Raw genomic sequence first — 16,111 nt, 5'->3', positions numbered from 1 at the left:
CTTATGACACTGAACACAGTTTCACATGTTTAAGAGCCATTTGCCTTTCTTTTTCCTATAACTATCTGCTCATGTCATTTACCCATTTTTCTGTTGGGTTTTTGCTCTTTTTCTTCTCAAAGAGCTCTTTATATGCCATCACTTTACTTGTGATAGAGACTGTAAATATTGCCCCCAGGGCAACATTTGTCATCTGACTTTACGCAGTGTCCTAATGGTGTTTGTTCTTTGGGGAAGGAAGAGGGCAAGAGGAAAAAGCCAGCGGTGCTTCCCCAACTGTCCTCAGGATTTTAGACCACTTCTCTCCCTTCCCAGGGGCTTCCCTGGCGGCTCAGTGGTGAAGAATCCACCTGCCAATGCAGGAGACACAGGTTCAATCTCTGGATCAGGAAGATCCCCTGGAGAAGGAAATGGCAACTCACTCCAGTACTCTTGCCTGGAGAATCCCATGGACAAAAGAGCCTGGCATGCTGCAGTCCATGGAGTCGAAAAGAGTCAGACACGACTTAGTGACTTCACAACAATAACTCCCATCCTAGGGCAAAAAACAACCCGAACCAGGTGTATAAATGCCCAGGAGCACGTGAGACAGGGAGCCACAGAGATCAGCGCGAGTGTGGGGATGGCTCCACCCTTCCACCCCTCAAGAGTTTGGGGATCCATCAGTTGAAGGTTAAACAGCCTAAAGAAGAGGCCAGGGGTCAGGTTCTGCCAGGCTGGGTTTGTACAGAGGCTGTGAAATTCCTCCTGAGCTCGGCAGGACGTGGCATTTGGACTCTGGGTGAGCAGAGCATTCCAGACCCCACCCAGAATGAGGCATGAGGGAGGCCAGTCATGAGAGGGGAGGGACAGGACCCTGAGTCAATCCTTCTGAGTCTGACCCTGTTGACTCACCCAGGCTGTGAGGCCTTCCCACACCTGGAAGAAGAGAAAAAAAATCCAGAGATTCCACTTCTAGGACTTGGGGGAATTTAGTATTCTCAGCTGCCTCCCTTTGTGCTCCCAAAATATGAAAACTAATACTATAACTGATGGTGTCGTTTTAGTTGCTAAGTTGTGTCTGACTCTCTTGCCACCCCATGGACGGTAGCCCACTAGGCTTCTCTGACCATGGGATTTCCCAGGCAAGAGTACCAGAGTGGGTTTCCACTTCCTATTTCAGGGGATCTTCCTGACCAAGGGATCAAACCCATGTCTCATATCTCCTACATCAGCAGACAGATTTTCTACCACTGTGTCACCTGGGTAGCCCAACTGATGTGTAATATCACTATTAATATTGCCAGAGAGACAGCAAAGTGCTTCTATGGGAGCCAGGGAATAAACATACTCAGGTACATCAGCAAAAATTAAAATAATGGCTATTTTCCCCTTCTTTCCAGTCCTTTCTCCAAGACTGAAAGTCAGTTCCTTGGGTTCTTGTGCCAACTTCTGATCTAGCCAGTTGTTTTTCCATTTTTAACTAGGCCCACCTCCATTGGTTCAGCAGGTAAAGAATCTGTCTGCAATGCAGAAGACAAAGGAGACTCCACGATCCTTGGGTTGGGAAGATCCCCTGGAGAAGCAAATGGCAACCCACTCCAGCATTCTTGCCTGAGAAATCCCATGGACAGAGAAGCCTGGTGGGCTACAGTCCATGGGGTCACAAAGAGTCGGACACAAATGAGCAACTAAAAACACATATACGCATATGACGGCTAGGATCATGACAACTTTAGTCTCCTAAGTCTATCAGTGTAAGTGTTGCCCTTCTGAATAATCTCTTTAAGAAGAGAAAAGAGGACTGATAGTCATCGAGTGGATACTCTGCTAAATGCTTTACATAAATTATCCTTTTTCAAGTATTCATAATAGCACTGCCAAATTGGTCTCAATGGCTCCATTTTACAGATAAGGAAACCAGTGCCCAGAGGTTAGTGCCTAAAGGTTGGTCCTTCAGCAAGAAGAGAGAGATCTGGGATGCACCCCCAAGTCTGTCTGCCTCCCAAAGCCATGCTCCTCCAAGATTGGAAGGGTTCCTCCTCAGGAAGTCCCATTGTATCTCTCCGGAAGGGCAGTGATGATAAAGCAAGATAATTAACCCATGTAAAGTACTCACCCTCATGCCTAGTACATAAAAAGTGTTCAGTAAACACTGGTGATTGCTGTCCTTTCCAGGAAAGCCCTGGCTAATGCTCCATCCCTCCTGTGTGTGGTTAGAGCTCCCTCCTCTCTGTTCCCTCAGCATCCCCAAGCTGCTATCCTTGTGCTTAACCCCTGGGCATTGTCATTTCCTGCCATCATACACCAGGCCTGACCTGTGCTCCTCGAGGGCTGGCACCATTTCCAGACCATGTGGGTCAAGGGGCCTCTTGGAAGAATGACCAGTTGGTCACCAGGCTAGCCAACCTGCCGATGGCCCCTAGCAAGCCATGAAAACTTTCAGGACCTTCTCATCCCCAAGCGATAAGAACAATGACTGGCTCATAGTAAGCAACGGGTGAATGAGTGCCAAATGACCATTAGCTATTTTTAATTTTAAAACATCCACCATCTTCCCTGAGAAAATTCAAGATCACTGGGAGAAGGGGCTGGGAGTAGTTCCTCAAACAGTGATGGCCTCCCTGGATATGTGAGTACCAGAGAGCAAGCTCATTTGCATGAATAAATTCTGATCTGTGGTTTTTCAAATCAGTGCTTCTTTGTGTCCTTCACCAAGCTTCGCACACAGTAGGAGCTCAATAAATAGGTGTTTATTTATTGAAGTACTCCAGAGTCTCTGAATTCGAAAACAGAAACCAGAGTCAGGAGTCTCCTCCCTGGCAGGTCAGGCCTTGGTCCATCTGGGCAGACAGATGATCATTCAGCAGTCTGCTCCCTCTGGGAATACTGTCCTGGCTCCAAGCAGGGCTGCTGAAAGGGGGCCATTCTCTCATCTCAAAAGGGCCTCAGACACTTCACAGTGAGGAATTTTTTTTTTTTTTTCTCAACTGCCTCACTTGACCTTTGGGCCTAATGGGCAGTGGGCAAAGCCTAGGGAGTCCTATAACAAAAGACTTTCCTTCCACCAGCCCAGGACCTACTCTGCTCTCTTGGACTCCCAATTTGGCACTTCGGGGGACTTCCTGGAAACTTGGAAGAGCAGAGAAGACTGCAACATTTCTATCCTTTCCTCTGGTTTGGGTGCTGCTCTCCATTAGAAGCTGGGCTTCCCGGTGGCTCAGTGGAAAAGAATCTGCCTGCAATGCAGGAGACACACAGACTTAGGTTAGATCTCTGGGTTGGGAAGATCCCCTGGAGGAAGAAATGGCAACCCACTCGAGTATTCTTACCGGGACAATCTCATGGACAGAGGAGACTGGCGGGCTACAACCCAAAGGGTCTCAAAGAGTCAGACATGACTCAGCAACTGAGCACACACACACACTCTGTCAGAAGTTGAGAGGCTCCTTTCTATGGCCACAGTACGTCACCTTACCCACCACCCTCTCCCTTTCACCGTCTCCCTCCTGCATGGCAGGGAGTCATGACAATCAGTTATCTTACATATAACAAAAGCCCTGACTGGCCAGGGTGAGGATTTCAGAGAGATTGGACAATCATAACACACCGTTCCCCAGGACAGTGGCTCCATCTCTGCAGACTGACATGGTGGGGAAGGGAAGATGCTGCTGGTCACTGCCCAGGAACTTGTGCTCCATCAAGTCAGCCGGCAGGGTGCAAGGCAGCTAGAGGAGAGGTGCGGTACTTCATGAACGTGAGTTGGGGAAAGAGAGAACGATCTAAAACAGGAGACCATCTGGGGGCTCCCAAGAGATCCAGGTCAACTGGTCTCATCTCTTGCTTTTGGTATCTTCACCCCAAACTTCCAGAGTGTTCATAGCATCAATTTACTAGAGATCACACAGGACACAGCACTGTGATTCCAAAGATCCCGATAACTGTCAAGTGTTTAGGTTCTGGGGCATGCATGCGTACATGTGTGCTAAGTCGCGTCAGTCATGTTCAACTCTTTGCAACCCCATGGACTGTAGCCCACCAGGCTCTTCTGTCCATGGGATTCTCCAGGCAAGAATACTGGAGTGGGTTGCCATGCCCTCCTCCAGGGGATCTTCCCGAACCAGGAATCAAATCCAAATCTCTTACATCTCCTGTATTAGCAGGCAGGTTCTCTACCACTAGCACCACCTGGGAAGCCCTTGGTTCTGGGGACTGTGTTCAAATTCCCATTTACAGGGTGATCTTGGGTGAGTCAGGAACTATTCTAGGTGTCAGTTTTCTCATCTGTCAAGGTAATAACACTTCCTACCTTGTAGGATTGAGATAAGGGAAGCTCAGGACCTAGCATGTAGTGAGTGCTGAGCGAGTGTCTGTTACCATGGTTATCAAGTGCCAAGGCAGCGGGGCACAGAGGCAGCAACGTGTTGTCCTGTTTGATGGAGCTGGGGACAGGTGGGAAAAATCACATGAGATGGGGCTGAAGAAAAACAGACTGGAGTTCACGTTACAGTTGTGGCCTTTGGGAATTTTATACTCAATTTAGTGGTCATGGAAGCCACTGAAGGAGGTGGAAATGGAGAGCTTAAAATCAGCCCGTGCTGTCACCAGAGCCTGTGTGTTCAGATCAGGCCTACCCCATTCCCCCCAAACTCCCAGCCTCACCCCCAGCCTACACAGCAAAGGGATCAGCTTTGCCATTGAGGATCATAGCTTTCTTCTTTCCAGCCCTCTGGATGCGACCATGAAATCTTGCTTGAATTTGCTGAGTAAAAATAACAGGACTCAGCGAGACATAGCAGGTCTGCACTTGTTTCTCAGCAGGCCCTGGTTTGATTGAACGCTGATCTAGTGTGGTGTCTATTTTTCACACACGTTTCTTCTCACTTTCCTGGAACGTCTTTTTTTTCCCCTTAACTCTGCACCGTGCTCTTTGCTAGTCACCCATTAGAGAATCCTTAGCAAAAAAGCTGCCCAGGACTGGCGGGTCTGTCCTGTGGACCCGTTATGTTGAATCTGTAGCTAGGGAAAGCTAAGGCCAGCGGGAGTGATCTGCCAAAGTCAACGTAATAACTGTGAAGGAACAGGTTTTGGAGTCAGGCCACAGCACCCTTGTGGGTTGAGACTAGGTCTGCCCTCTTCTCTGATGTATTCCCTGCATCACTGGAACAGTGCCTAGCACACAGCAGGCGCTCAATAAGTGGATGCTAAGTAGAGAAGTGAATGGAGGGATGGCTGCCCATCATGAGAGATGCATGTGTAAGGAATGCCGGGCAGGGTCGGGGGACACCAGCTGGAGAATACCTCATTGCCATCTGCCAGGTTTTGGAAAAATGGGCCACTCCCTCTGGGGGATGGTGGGCAGTGAGTGATAAGGCTGTATAGGGGGGTGGGAGGGGAGACAGATCCACCTCTGAGGATGAGTCTGGCCAAGGCTTGCCCAGAGTGATGCTCTGTCAGAACAGCACAGGAGAAGGCGCCTGGCGCCTGCGTCCACCTCAGTCCACTCCCACCCAGCACCCCATCCTGCCCACTGCAAGGGTGACCGTGACAAGGGCACCTTTGCTGCCTCAGTAGGTGGCGAACGTCCATGACTCACAGCTGGAGCAACCCACCGGCTGGGGGCCAAGCAACCAGGGTCTGGGCCTGGCCTTCCTTGGCAGAACAGAGCCCGAGGCTGGGCCCCAGGCTCCCGGGCAGAGCTGTCCACACCCCCAAGCCCCACCTCCTCACCCCCGCCCCCATCCCCAGCAGGAGTCTGCGGCAGGCGGCACGTCCCCTTCCCGGCGTGGTCCGGACAGAGAGGGACCCCGGGAGGTCTGGGCCCAGGGCACGCATCCGAGGCAGCCGAACAAGGGCGGGCTTTGTGCCGCGGGCCGGCGGCAGGACGGCGAGTCCCCGCGCCCCTCCCGGCCCAGGTCTCCTCGCCGCTCCCCGGCGGATTCCTGCGGCCGCGGCATCTTGGCAGCTCCGCGGCGGCGGCGGCGGCGGCGGGCGGGCCGGCGGAGACCTCAGCCTCGGCCCTCTAGCCCTCCCCTCCCACTCGGGGCGGGGGGGGGAAAGCTCCAGAGCAGAGAGAAGCTTGCCCCTAGACCTCCGGGGGACGCAAATCCGCCACGGAGTCGACGGATGGCGGTGATCGCAGCACAAGCTGACTTTTCACCCAACAGCGCCGGCGCACTTGGCTGCCTACCGACTGGAAGAGCGAAAAGTGCATCCAGGGCAGCGGAGGGGGTGGGGGGCGGTGTCCAAGGGCTCCTCCCTCCTATCCCAGGGCCTGCTTCCCCAAGACCTTCTGGAGCTGGGGTGGGGAGGGGGGTGGAGGCGGCGGGAGTGTCTTGCCCTCTCTGATCCGTTGTCTGGACTTGATGCAGGGTCTAAGTGCAGAGTCCAAAACACGGACAACAGGTGGGAGGGAGAAGGGGCTCATCCCAAGATCCCAGTCCTAAGTCACACCCACCCAGTGATCCCAGCACCCGGGCAGCAGCCGACCACACCCCTACCTCTGTCTTCCAACTGACTGGGGCTCTGCCTGAAGCCTGACCGTCCCTACTCCCCTTCCAGGGGTCAGTGTGACCTTGGGAACCCAGTTGTTGGAATGTTCTCTGAGCATTCTTATACTCTGCTGGAAAGTGTCCGCAACAAAAGAGTGTGATATTTGAGGAGGCAAGGCCTTTAAAATGGTTCTTTCCTTCTGATCAGCAATTTCAAGGAATTTTTCCTAACGGAGGAGCTAGATGCCGGCACAAAGATGTTCAATGCATAGTTACTTATAATAACAAAGCAACTGGAAACAAATTCATGGACAACAATAGACTTATATAGACATCACATGGCATAGAGAGGAGAAAAATTGTCACCGTATCATTAAGTGGAGAAAATGTAAGATACAAAACTGAATGCTTTCAGTTTAAGAGCTCTGATAGGCCCAGAGGAAGCCAGTGTTCTGAATATTTAGAGCTAAAAGATAAAATAAAGAGAATCCATGATTTCCAAGTATACATCCATGCCAAATAACATAAAGCACAGGGTTTTCTTGACCAGCAAATCAAATCACACTAGTCAGCATTCACCAAATGCTTATGACACAGAGGGAAATTTTTAAAAACAAGATGAAAAAGATAGAAAAGCAGAAGAGGGGGTTTAAAAAGAAGCATAGGAAAGGCAAGATGAATCTAAAACATACAGTAAGATGGTGAAAATAAGAACTATATTAGGAATTATAACAAATGGTAGAAGTCTAAAATCAGCACTTAAAAGTTTGCCAAATTTGGTTTTAAAAATATGTGCACAAGTCAAAAAGTGATAGAAATTTATAAATTCACAACTATATGTGTAAGATTTATAAAAGAAACAGTCAAAATATGAAATAGAAAGGTTGAAAATAAGACTGAAAAAGATATACCAAAAAATGCTAATCCCAGTCCCCCCCCCCCCCAAAAAAAACCCAGCTGCTATGGCTATATTAAATTGTAAGGAGAAAAAGCATTTTTAAGAATATCAGCAACTACATAATTGTAAAAGGTGCAATTCACCACGAACCTATGACAATTGTAATAACATAAGTTTAAGATCCAAATTTGTAAAACAATGTGATAGAATTACAAGGAGAAGTTTATAAATCCTCAATAATAATGGCAGATTTATTATGCTTCTTTCAGTAACTGACAGATCAAGCAGACAAAAATTTAGTAAGGACAATGAATTTAAACAATAAAATTAAGTTTAATCTATGAACATGTATAGAACCATGTATCCAACACCTAGAAATATTTCAAGTACACATACCCCATTTGCAAAAACTAATTATTTGCTAGGCACGAGGCAAATCGTAATAAAACCCAGAATCAGTTGCATATAAACCATATGCCCTGAACACAATGTAATTAAGACAGAAATCAAGAATCAAAAAGATGACTGTAAATTTTTTGTAAAATTCAAAACAAACTTTTAAACAACACATGGATTACAGAAAAATTAAAATGGGAAATTAGAAATTATTTAACACTGAAAGACACTGAAAGTCTTATGTATCAAAACATGAGATGCCTTTCTCCTGCACTTCCCTTCCTGACCCATTCAGTTTTAAGCTGTTAGGTGGACAAAGCAAGATAGGTGTCCACTGAGAGGGGTGACCTGGAACCCACGTCGCAGCCCAAGTAGAATGAGGAGCACGTCCATGCAGGGGGTGCCGCGTGGCGTGGGGAGTCAGAGCCTGAGCCAGGAGAGGAGGGCGTCTGTGCAAGGAAGAAGCCTGGTGTGGGATGTTGAAGCCCAAAGCCGGTAAGCACGGCATCCACTAGGCTAGGGGGTTGCCTGATGGGAGGTGCCAGAGTCCCAGTAGGGTGAGGAGGGCAACCACACAGAACGCAGACTAGTGCCAGGTGTCAGAGCCCAAGCTGGGTAAGGAAGGGTACCCACAGACCTCACACTATGCCTCCAGTTCCAATCCAACATCAAGGGTTCATTCTAGTTATCTCTGTCTCCATTGATGTAACTCCTTTCTCCAATAGCAAGAAACCTAATAATGGCTCCCATTATTCTTAATACCTTAATATAATGACACCTTTGATCCATTCCCCTTGAAACCAACCCCCCACTACTGCTGCCGCCTCTCCGCTAAGCAGACAGACATCCTTCTTACCCTGGCTGGTCTCTGACGTCCCATGACAGATTTTTTTATGCTGTGCTTGAAACTTTTCTATAAGTTGATTATGTTTAAAAAATCATTTAAAAAACCTTACAGGATGCAGCTAAAGCCATACAGGGAGATTTTGTAGCCTTAAAGGCTCAAATAAGAAAAGCAGACTAAAAATTAATCAGCAACATTTGAGAAAGAAAAACCAGAGTAAACCTGAAGAAACCAGAAGGAAGGGAATAATAAAGATAAGTGTTGGCAACATCATAAGGTCATGTCAACGCTTCTACGTCTATGGAGAGAATGTAACTGGATACAATCAATTTAAAAATAATTTTCCTCATCTAGTAAAGTTTAAAATGTGGGGGAAAAGAGATGGGCATAACCTATGACCCAACAATTCCACTCTCAGAAACTTTCCCATATGCCCCAAGAGCCAGTACAAGAATGCTATTGCAGTTGTATTTATGATAGTAAAAGAAGGAAAACAAATGAAATGGCCCTTGATAGAATGCATAAACAAATCATAATCTATTCATAAAATGAAATACTGTGGATCAGTAAATGCATGAACCACAGCTACATTCATGACCATAGATGAATTTCAAAACCATAGCATTGGACAACAATTGCTAGTAATAGAAGAATTCATATTTCTGAAAATATTTCAAGAAAACATAGAATAACATATTTATCCTATGTTTGGGGTTGGGAAGAATGTCCCAAATAAGACATAAAATATATGAAAAAACCATAATGTGATAAAAATGATAAAATTAAAGCTTCCTGCATGACAAGGGAAGGAAAAAAAGAGAGAGAGAGGCAAGTGACAGGCTGGGAGACTTTTTTAGCAGATTTAATTGACATGGATTGGTCCCACAATTTATAAAAGACTTCTTAAATATCACCAAAAGTCAAGCTCAATAGTAAAAATGAGCAAAGGATATGGAGATCCAGTTTAAAGAAAAGGAAGGTAGAATGAGTGACTAACATACTTGATGTAAGATGCTCTATTGCTCTGGAGATGGGGGAATGCAAATTAAAATTCTAACCTTACACCTCAGATCCCACCCCATGGGGATCAACACCATGCTCACCATCCTGCTCCTGTAACCACTCACCTTCAGTACTGACTACACCTTGATGCTCTCAACTGCCTTCCTAGGTGCCAGAGCTCACCTGTGTCCTGCCCGGTGGCCCACTCTCTTAGAGCTACTCAGATCCTCAGGTCCCCAGGGGTTAGACACGCACAGTCCCTTCTTCCTCAGTCCACATATACATTTCCAGGGAGACTGGGCTTGGGCAGGTTCAAGACACAGCGAAATACTGTGACTAATGAAATGCTGGTCCCCTTCAATCCTCAACCCCTTTGCTGAGTCAGCCTCACCATGGCTTGTCCTCCTTTCCCTGTGGTGTCCTTTCTCTTCCAGGTCCTCAAATATTCATCCCCCTTGCAATTAAGTGTCTGTTGGCTTCTACACTTCATTCCTGTGTGTCTGAACCCCCACATGTGGACACAATCTGGGATCACTCCCAGAAGTCTACCGAGTCCCCATCAATATCAATGAATGTGAAATGTATTTCATAGTAATATTTTTTCTGAGATAGGTAAAAATTGCTAATTTTTAAAATTTTTATTTATTTTTACTTTAAGGATAATTGCTTTAAAATGTTGTATTGGTTTCTACCATACATCAACATGAATCAGCCATAGATATACACATGCTCCTTCCCTCTTGAACCTTCCTCTCACCTCCCACCCCACCCCATCCCTCTAGGTTGTCACAGAGCACGGAGCTGGGTTCCCTGTGTTATCCAGCAACTTCCCATTAGCTATCTGTTTTACACATGGTGGTATATGTATTTCAATGCTATTTTCTCAGTTCACCCCACCCTCTACTTCCCCCACAAGGAGAGGGGAACAGTCCATAAGTCTGTTCTCCATGTCTCTATCCCTGCCCTACAAATAGGGTCATCAGTACCCATCTTTCTAGATTCCACATATATGTGTTAATATATGGTATTTGTTTCACTCTGACTTTTTTCACTCTGGATAATAGGCTCTAGGTTTAAAATTGCTAATTTTACATCAAGGTAGAATGTAAAAGCAAAAATCTTTGGAATAACCAAGCTTTGATAACATCTCAAGCATGCCCTCCTGCCAACAGACCTTTACTTCATCCTGGGTATAACTGAGCATACCTGCCACACCAGCACTATGCCTCTATTAAGAAATTCAGGGATAAGAATGAAATCATTCAAGAAATACACGCTTCTTTCTTATCTGGCTATAAGTGAAGCCATGTCATGGAACTGGCAAGGGTCAGCTGCCATGTTTCAGGAACACAGAAGCTTGGCAGTTGTCCAATTGAGGCTGTCACCCATGGCAGTAATGCTCTCTACAACTCCTGACCTGGGGTCAGTGAACTCTGCTTAATCTCTCCATGGAGACAGAGGTAAAGTCTGACAACACCAAGCCTGGGTATCTATAGCATAGAGCAGGAGACATGGTCAGCCACTGGACTCAATCAATATCTGCTGAGCAAATATGTGATTTTTTTTAAATATACTGAACTATTTATTAAAAGCTTCATTTGAATGTGGTCTTTGACCTATTAGCTTTATTTTGTGACTTGGAATGATATTTCTATATATTTACACAAGGGTTACATTTAGAAATCTAACCACCCACAGAAAAATAGCTTTTTGTGAATCTAAAAATTCTCAAGCTTGTTGTTTCAATGAGTGGAAACAACATTTTTCTAAATGGTTTCTTTAAAAGCAGGCATAAATCAGCATGACTTTATTGGCTACAAAAATACTGATGCAACTAACGGATTAAAAGTTATTTGCAGATGGTAGCATGCTAAATTTATCCTTAAAATCTACTCATCACCAAATATGGGTTTCTCTATAGTACTGAAAAATAAGAGTTATTTTTAAATGTAACGTAACCCAAATGTCAACGGTCCCCAGTCCCTCTCATTCTTTCCTCTTGTTTTCTATGAACTCTTCAGCAGTAAATGTAAATACAATTTCTTACTTCGGTTACACTAATATTGCACAGAATTTGGAAAATAAGAGAAATTATCTAACGTGTAAGAATTTTTGTGGTTTTCTTACTTTCTTTTTTTGTTTTTTTGGTTACTGTTGTTAGTTTGCAAATATATTTGTATGTTTGTTACATGGTTTGTATATACATGTTACATACATTTTTTGCCTCATTGTTTATTTTCTGGAAAATGTCCCATCCCCAGTTCATGGTGTCCAGTCTACTTCCTTCCATCTTGTCTCTATGAAATCTCTTCAAGGACAGGGATCATATCTTTGTCTCTCTATAATCCTTTTGATATCAATAAATATCAATATCAGATGACACCACCCTTATGGCAGAAAGTAAAGAAGAACCTCTTGATGAAAATAAAAGAAAGAAGAGCCTCTTGATGAAAATAAAAGAGGAGAGTGAAAAAGTTGGCTTAAAACTCAACATTCAGAAAACTAAGATCACAGCATCTGGTCCCATCACTTCATGGCAAAGAGATGGGAAAACTATGGAAACAGTGACAGACTTTATTTTCTTCAGCTCCAAAATCACTGCAGATGGTGACTGCAGCCATGAAATTAAAAGATACTTGCTCCTTGGAAAAAAAGCTATGACCAACCTAGACAGCATATTAAAAAGCAGGGACATTACTTTGCCAACAAAGGTCCGTCTAGTCAAAGCTATGGTTTTTCCAGTAGTCATATATGGATGTGAGAGTTGGACTATAAAGAAAGCTGAGTGCCGAAGAAGAGATGCTTTTGAACTGTGGTATTGGAGAAGACTCTTGAGAGTCCCTTGGACTGCAAGGAGATCCAACCAGTCAATCCTAAAGGAAATAAGTCCTGAATATTCATTGGAAGGACTGATGTTGAAGCTGAAACTCCAATACTTTGGCCACCTGATGTGAAAAACTGACTCATTGGAAAAGACCCTGATGCTGGGAAAGACTGAAGGCAGGAGAAGGGGATGACAAAGGATGAGATGGTTGGATGGCATCACCGACTCGGTGGACATGAATTTGAGCAAGCTCCAGGAGCTGGTGATGGACAGGGAAGCCTGGCATGCTGCAGTCCATAGGGTCGCAAAGAGTCAGACACGACTAAGTGACTGAACTGAACTGAACTGAATCCTTTTGAGGGCACAGCACCTGGACATTGCCATGTGCTCTCAATAATGTTCACTAAAAGTCTTAATAATATTCACCGAAATCACCAAAGAGCACTCCAAGTCTTCAGAATTATGACATAGCATTATTACATGGAAGATACTGTTATTTTTCTCACTTGATAAGTGAAAAAAGCTCAGATTCAGAGAGCTTAAATAACCTGCCCCAGGTCACACAGTGTCCTGACAAATGGCCCAGCTGGACTCACTCACAAGTCTTAAGTGTCTCAACCCCAAACTCCTGAACAGTTTGTATTATGATTGTCCAGCGAATATAGAAGTTTCTTACTTTAATGATGCTTCTATTACAAAGTTGGAGGGCTTCCATCATTAGAGAAAAGTGAACCATGCATTTTGATAGCCACTGACTTTGACTACCAAACTAGTTACATCCACCCTGGTCTTCTCTATTCAAGGCTGGTTATCCCTATGTTTTTCACAAGGATAGTATGAAATAGTATGATATATTATACTTGATATTTTAGTATATGTATATATTGCTTCAAATAGGTGCCAAAAAACAAACAACAATCCCCAAAAAATAAGAAAATAATCTCATTTACAATAGCATCAAAAAAAATTTGGAAATTTAATTAAATTTAAATTTTAGTTAAATTTAATTAAAATTTAACTAAAGAGTCAAAAGACTTGTACATTGAAAACTACAAAACATCACTGAAATAAAGAAGACACAAATAAATGGAAAGACATAACATGATCAGAGATGATAGATCATAACTTAATCATAGATTAAGAAGACTTAACATTGTTAAAATGTCCATACTATCCAAAGCAGACCACAGATTCAATGCAACCCCTATCAAAATCCCAATGGTATATTTTACAAAAATAGAAAAACCAATCCTAAAATTCACATGGAACCACAAAGGAACCTGAATAGCCAAAACAATCTTGAAAAAGAAGAAAAAAGCTGAAGGTGTCACACATCCTGATTTCAAAACATATTACAAAGCTACTGTAATCAAACAGTATGGTACTGACATAAAGACAAACATACACACTAATGAAGCAGAACAGAGAGCCCAGAAAAAACCCATGCATATACTGTCAACGGATTCTCAGCAAAGAGGCCTAGAATATCCTATGGGGAAAAATATAATCTCTTCAACAAATGATGTTACAAAAAATGAATATCTGCATGTAAAATAATGAAATTGTATCCTTATCTTACATGACCTAAAGATCAACTCAAAATGAATTATGCAAACCATATATCTTGTAAGGGATTAACATCCAGAATATATAGAGAACTCAAAACTGAATAACAAAAAACAAATAACCCAATTAAAAACTGGGCAAAGGACTTAAACACATACGTCTCCAAAAAAGACATATAAATGGCCAACACTGATACGAAAAAATGTTCAACATCACAGATCACCAGGGAAATGAAAATCAAATATCACTTCACACCTGTAGTGATGGCTACTATTGAAAAAAAAAAACAGAGAATAACCTGTGCTGGTAAGGTTACAGAGAAACTGGAACCCTTGTGCACTGCTGTTAGGAATGTCAAGTGGTGCAGCATCTATGGAGAACAGTAGGAAGTCCCATTCCTAGGTATTTATCAAAAAGACTTGAAATCAGGATTCCATAAAGATATTTTTATTCCCGTGCTCAGTACAGGATTAATCACAATATCCAAGAGACTAAAGCAACCTAAATGTCCATTGAGGGATGAATGGATAAAGGAATGAATAAAGAAAATGTGGTATATGCATACAATAGAATATTATTCAGCTGTAAAATGAAAAGCAAACAAACAAACAAAAAAAACCTTCTGTCATATGCTACAACATGGATGAAGCTTGTGGACATTATGCTAATTATGCTAATTGAAATGTCAGTCCCTGGAGGACAGATACTGCATGATTCCACTTATATGAGTTATCTAAAGTAATCAAACTCATAGAACCACAAAGTAAAAGGGTTGCTGCCAGGGTCTGAGGGGAGAGGGAAATGGGGAGTTGCTGTTCAATGGGTATAAAGTTTCAGTCATCTAAGATTTTTTAAAAAAAAAAGCCCTAGAAATTTGCTGAACAATACTGTGCTTATAGTTAACAATACTGCATTGTACACTTGAAATTTTGTGAAGAGGGTTGATCTCATGGATATATGGGTATGTGTGTGTGTGTGTGTGTACATATATATATTCAGCAATTTGGCCTTTTGACTAGAGAATGAAAAGTTCCTCCTCTCTTGTAGGTCATGACTAATTGTTCCTGAGTCATAGTAAGAAACAAGAGTCATGAGACTTTGCAACCTGTTCCATTCACAGGTTTCAAATCAGAATCCAAGCTTCTGAGTGTCAGCCAATCAATGAATGACCCACACTTGTGATAGCCAGCCAATCAGAAACAGTCCTATGATTCTGTCAGCCAATCAGTTGCACTTCAGCAAACCTCACCTCCACAGCTAAAGGTCAACCAATCCTTAACATCCTCGCTTCTGTTCCAGCTAATCCTTGAATTCCTTTGCTTTGTTTAGGAAGCGTGTCTCAAGGCAGTTTTCCTTTGCTTCACAGAAAATAGATCTCTTTCAAGTTTTCAATAGTGCTTTCGTGACTTGGCATACCTAATAATTCCATTTTCTGGGAGTTTATCCTAAGAAAATAGCCCGGAATGTGTGCAAAGATTTAGCACCTAAGACGACATTGTTTAATTTGAAGACGCAGCATGTATGCAAAAGCATTTTTAGCTCTAAATTTTGATTCCTTCATCAAATGGAATAAATACTAAATAGTCATTAAAAATCATATTGTAGCAGATTATTTAATTGATATGGTATTGACATTTTATTGATATGTTTAAGATATGTTATGGGGGAAAAACATATTACAGTAAGTCCCCTATATACAAAAGAGTTCCATTCCAAGAGCATGCTCCTAAGTCCAATGTGTTCCTAAGTCCAACAAAGTTAGCCTAGGTACCCAACTAACACAATTGGCTATGTAGTATTATAATAGGTTTATGTTACTTTTCACACAAATAATACATAAAAAACAAACACACCAAAAAAAGAAAACATTTTTAATCTTACAGTACAGTACCTTGAAAAGTACAGTAGCACAGTACAACCACTGGCATACAGGGACTGGAATCAAGTGATCAGGCAAGAAGAGTAGAAGAGTTACTGACTGGAGAAGCTGGCGGTGGGAGATGGTAGAGCTGAAAGATCATCAGCAACAGGAGATGGAGGGCAAGCTGCAATTTCACTCATGCCTGACACTGATAGAAAACACATTTACCTCTTTTCACAACTTGAAGGTT

The 16,111-nt window shown here is 43.5% G+C and overlaps 1 protein-coding gene across 30 annotated transcripts in view; it reads right to left on the bottom strand.

Annotated features, from left to right (window-relative positions):
* LOC122455055 (myeloid-associated differentiation marker-like) overlaps positions 1-16,111 on the bottom strand; it is a 114,497-nt gene that overhangs the window by 43,036 nt on the left and 55,350 nt on the right. For 13 of the 30 annotated variants that reach the window (XM_043489852.1, XM_043489850.1, XM_043489872.1 and 10 more), the window contains exon 1: positions 9,794-10,278. The exons of 14 other annotated variants lie outside the window; for them this stretch is intronic. The gene's annotated coding sequence lies outside the window, so the exon portion shown is untranslated. Of the gene's footprint in view, positions 1-9,735; positions 9,764-9,793; positions 10,279-16,111 lie in introns of those variants that run through there. 3 more of the 30 variants (XM_043489875.1, XM_043489859.1, XM_043489866.1) reach the window with 3 other exon arrangements.

The sequence above is a fragment of the Cervus canadensis genome, chromosome 17 (genome assembly GCF_019320065.1).
Source record: "Cervus canadensis isolate Bull #8, Minnesota chromosome 17, ASM1932006v1, whole genome shotgun sequence".
Taxonomy (NCBI): domain Eukaryota; kingdom Metazoa; phylum Chordata; class Mammalia; order Artiodactyla; family Cervidae; genus Cervus; species Cervus canadensis.
This window is presented reverse-complemented; position numbering and strand designations above follow the sequence as displayed.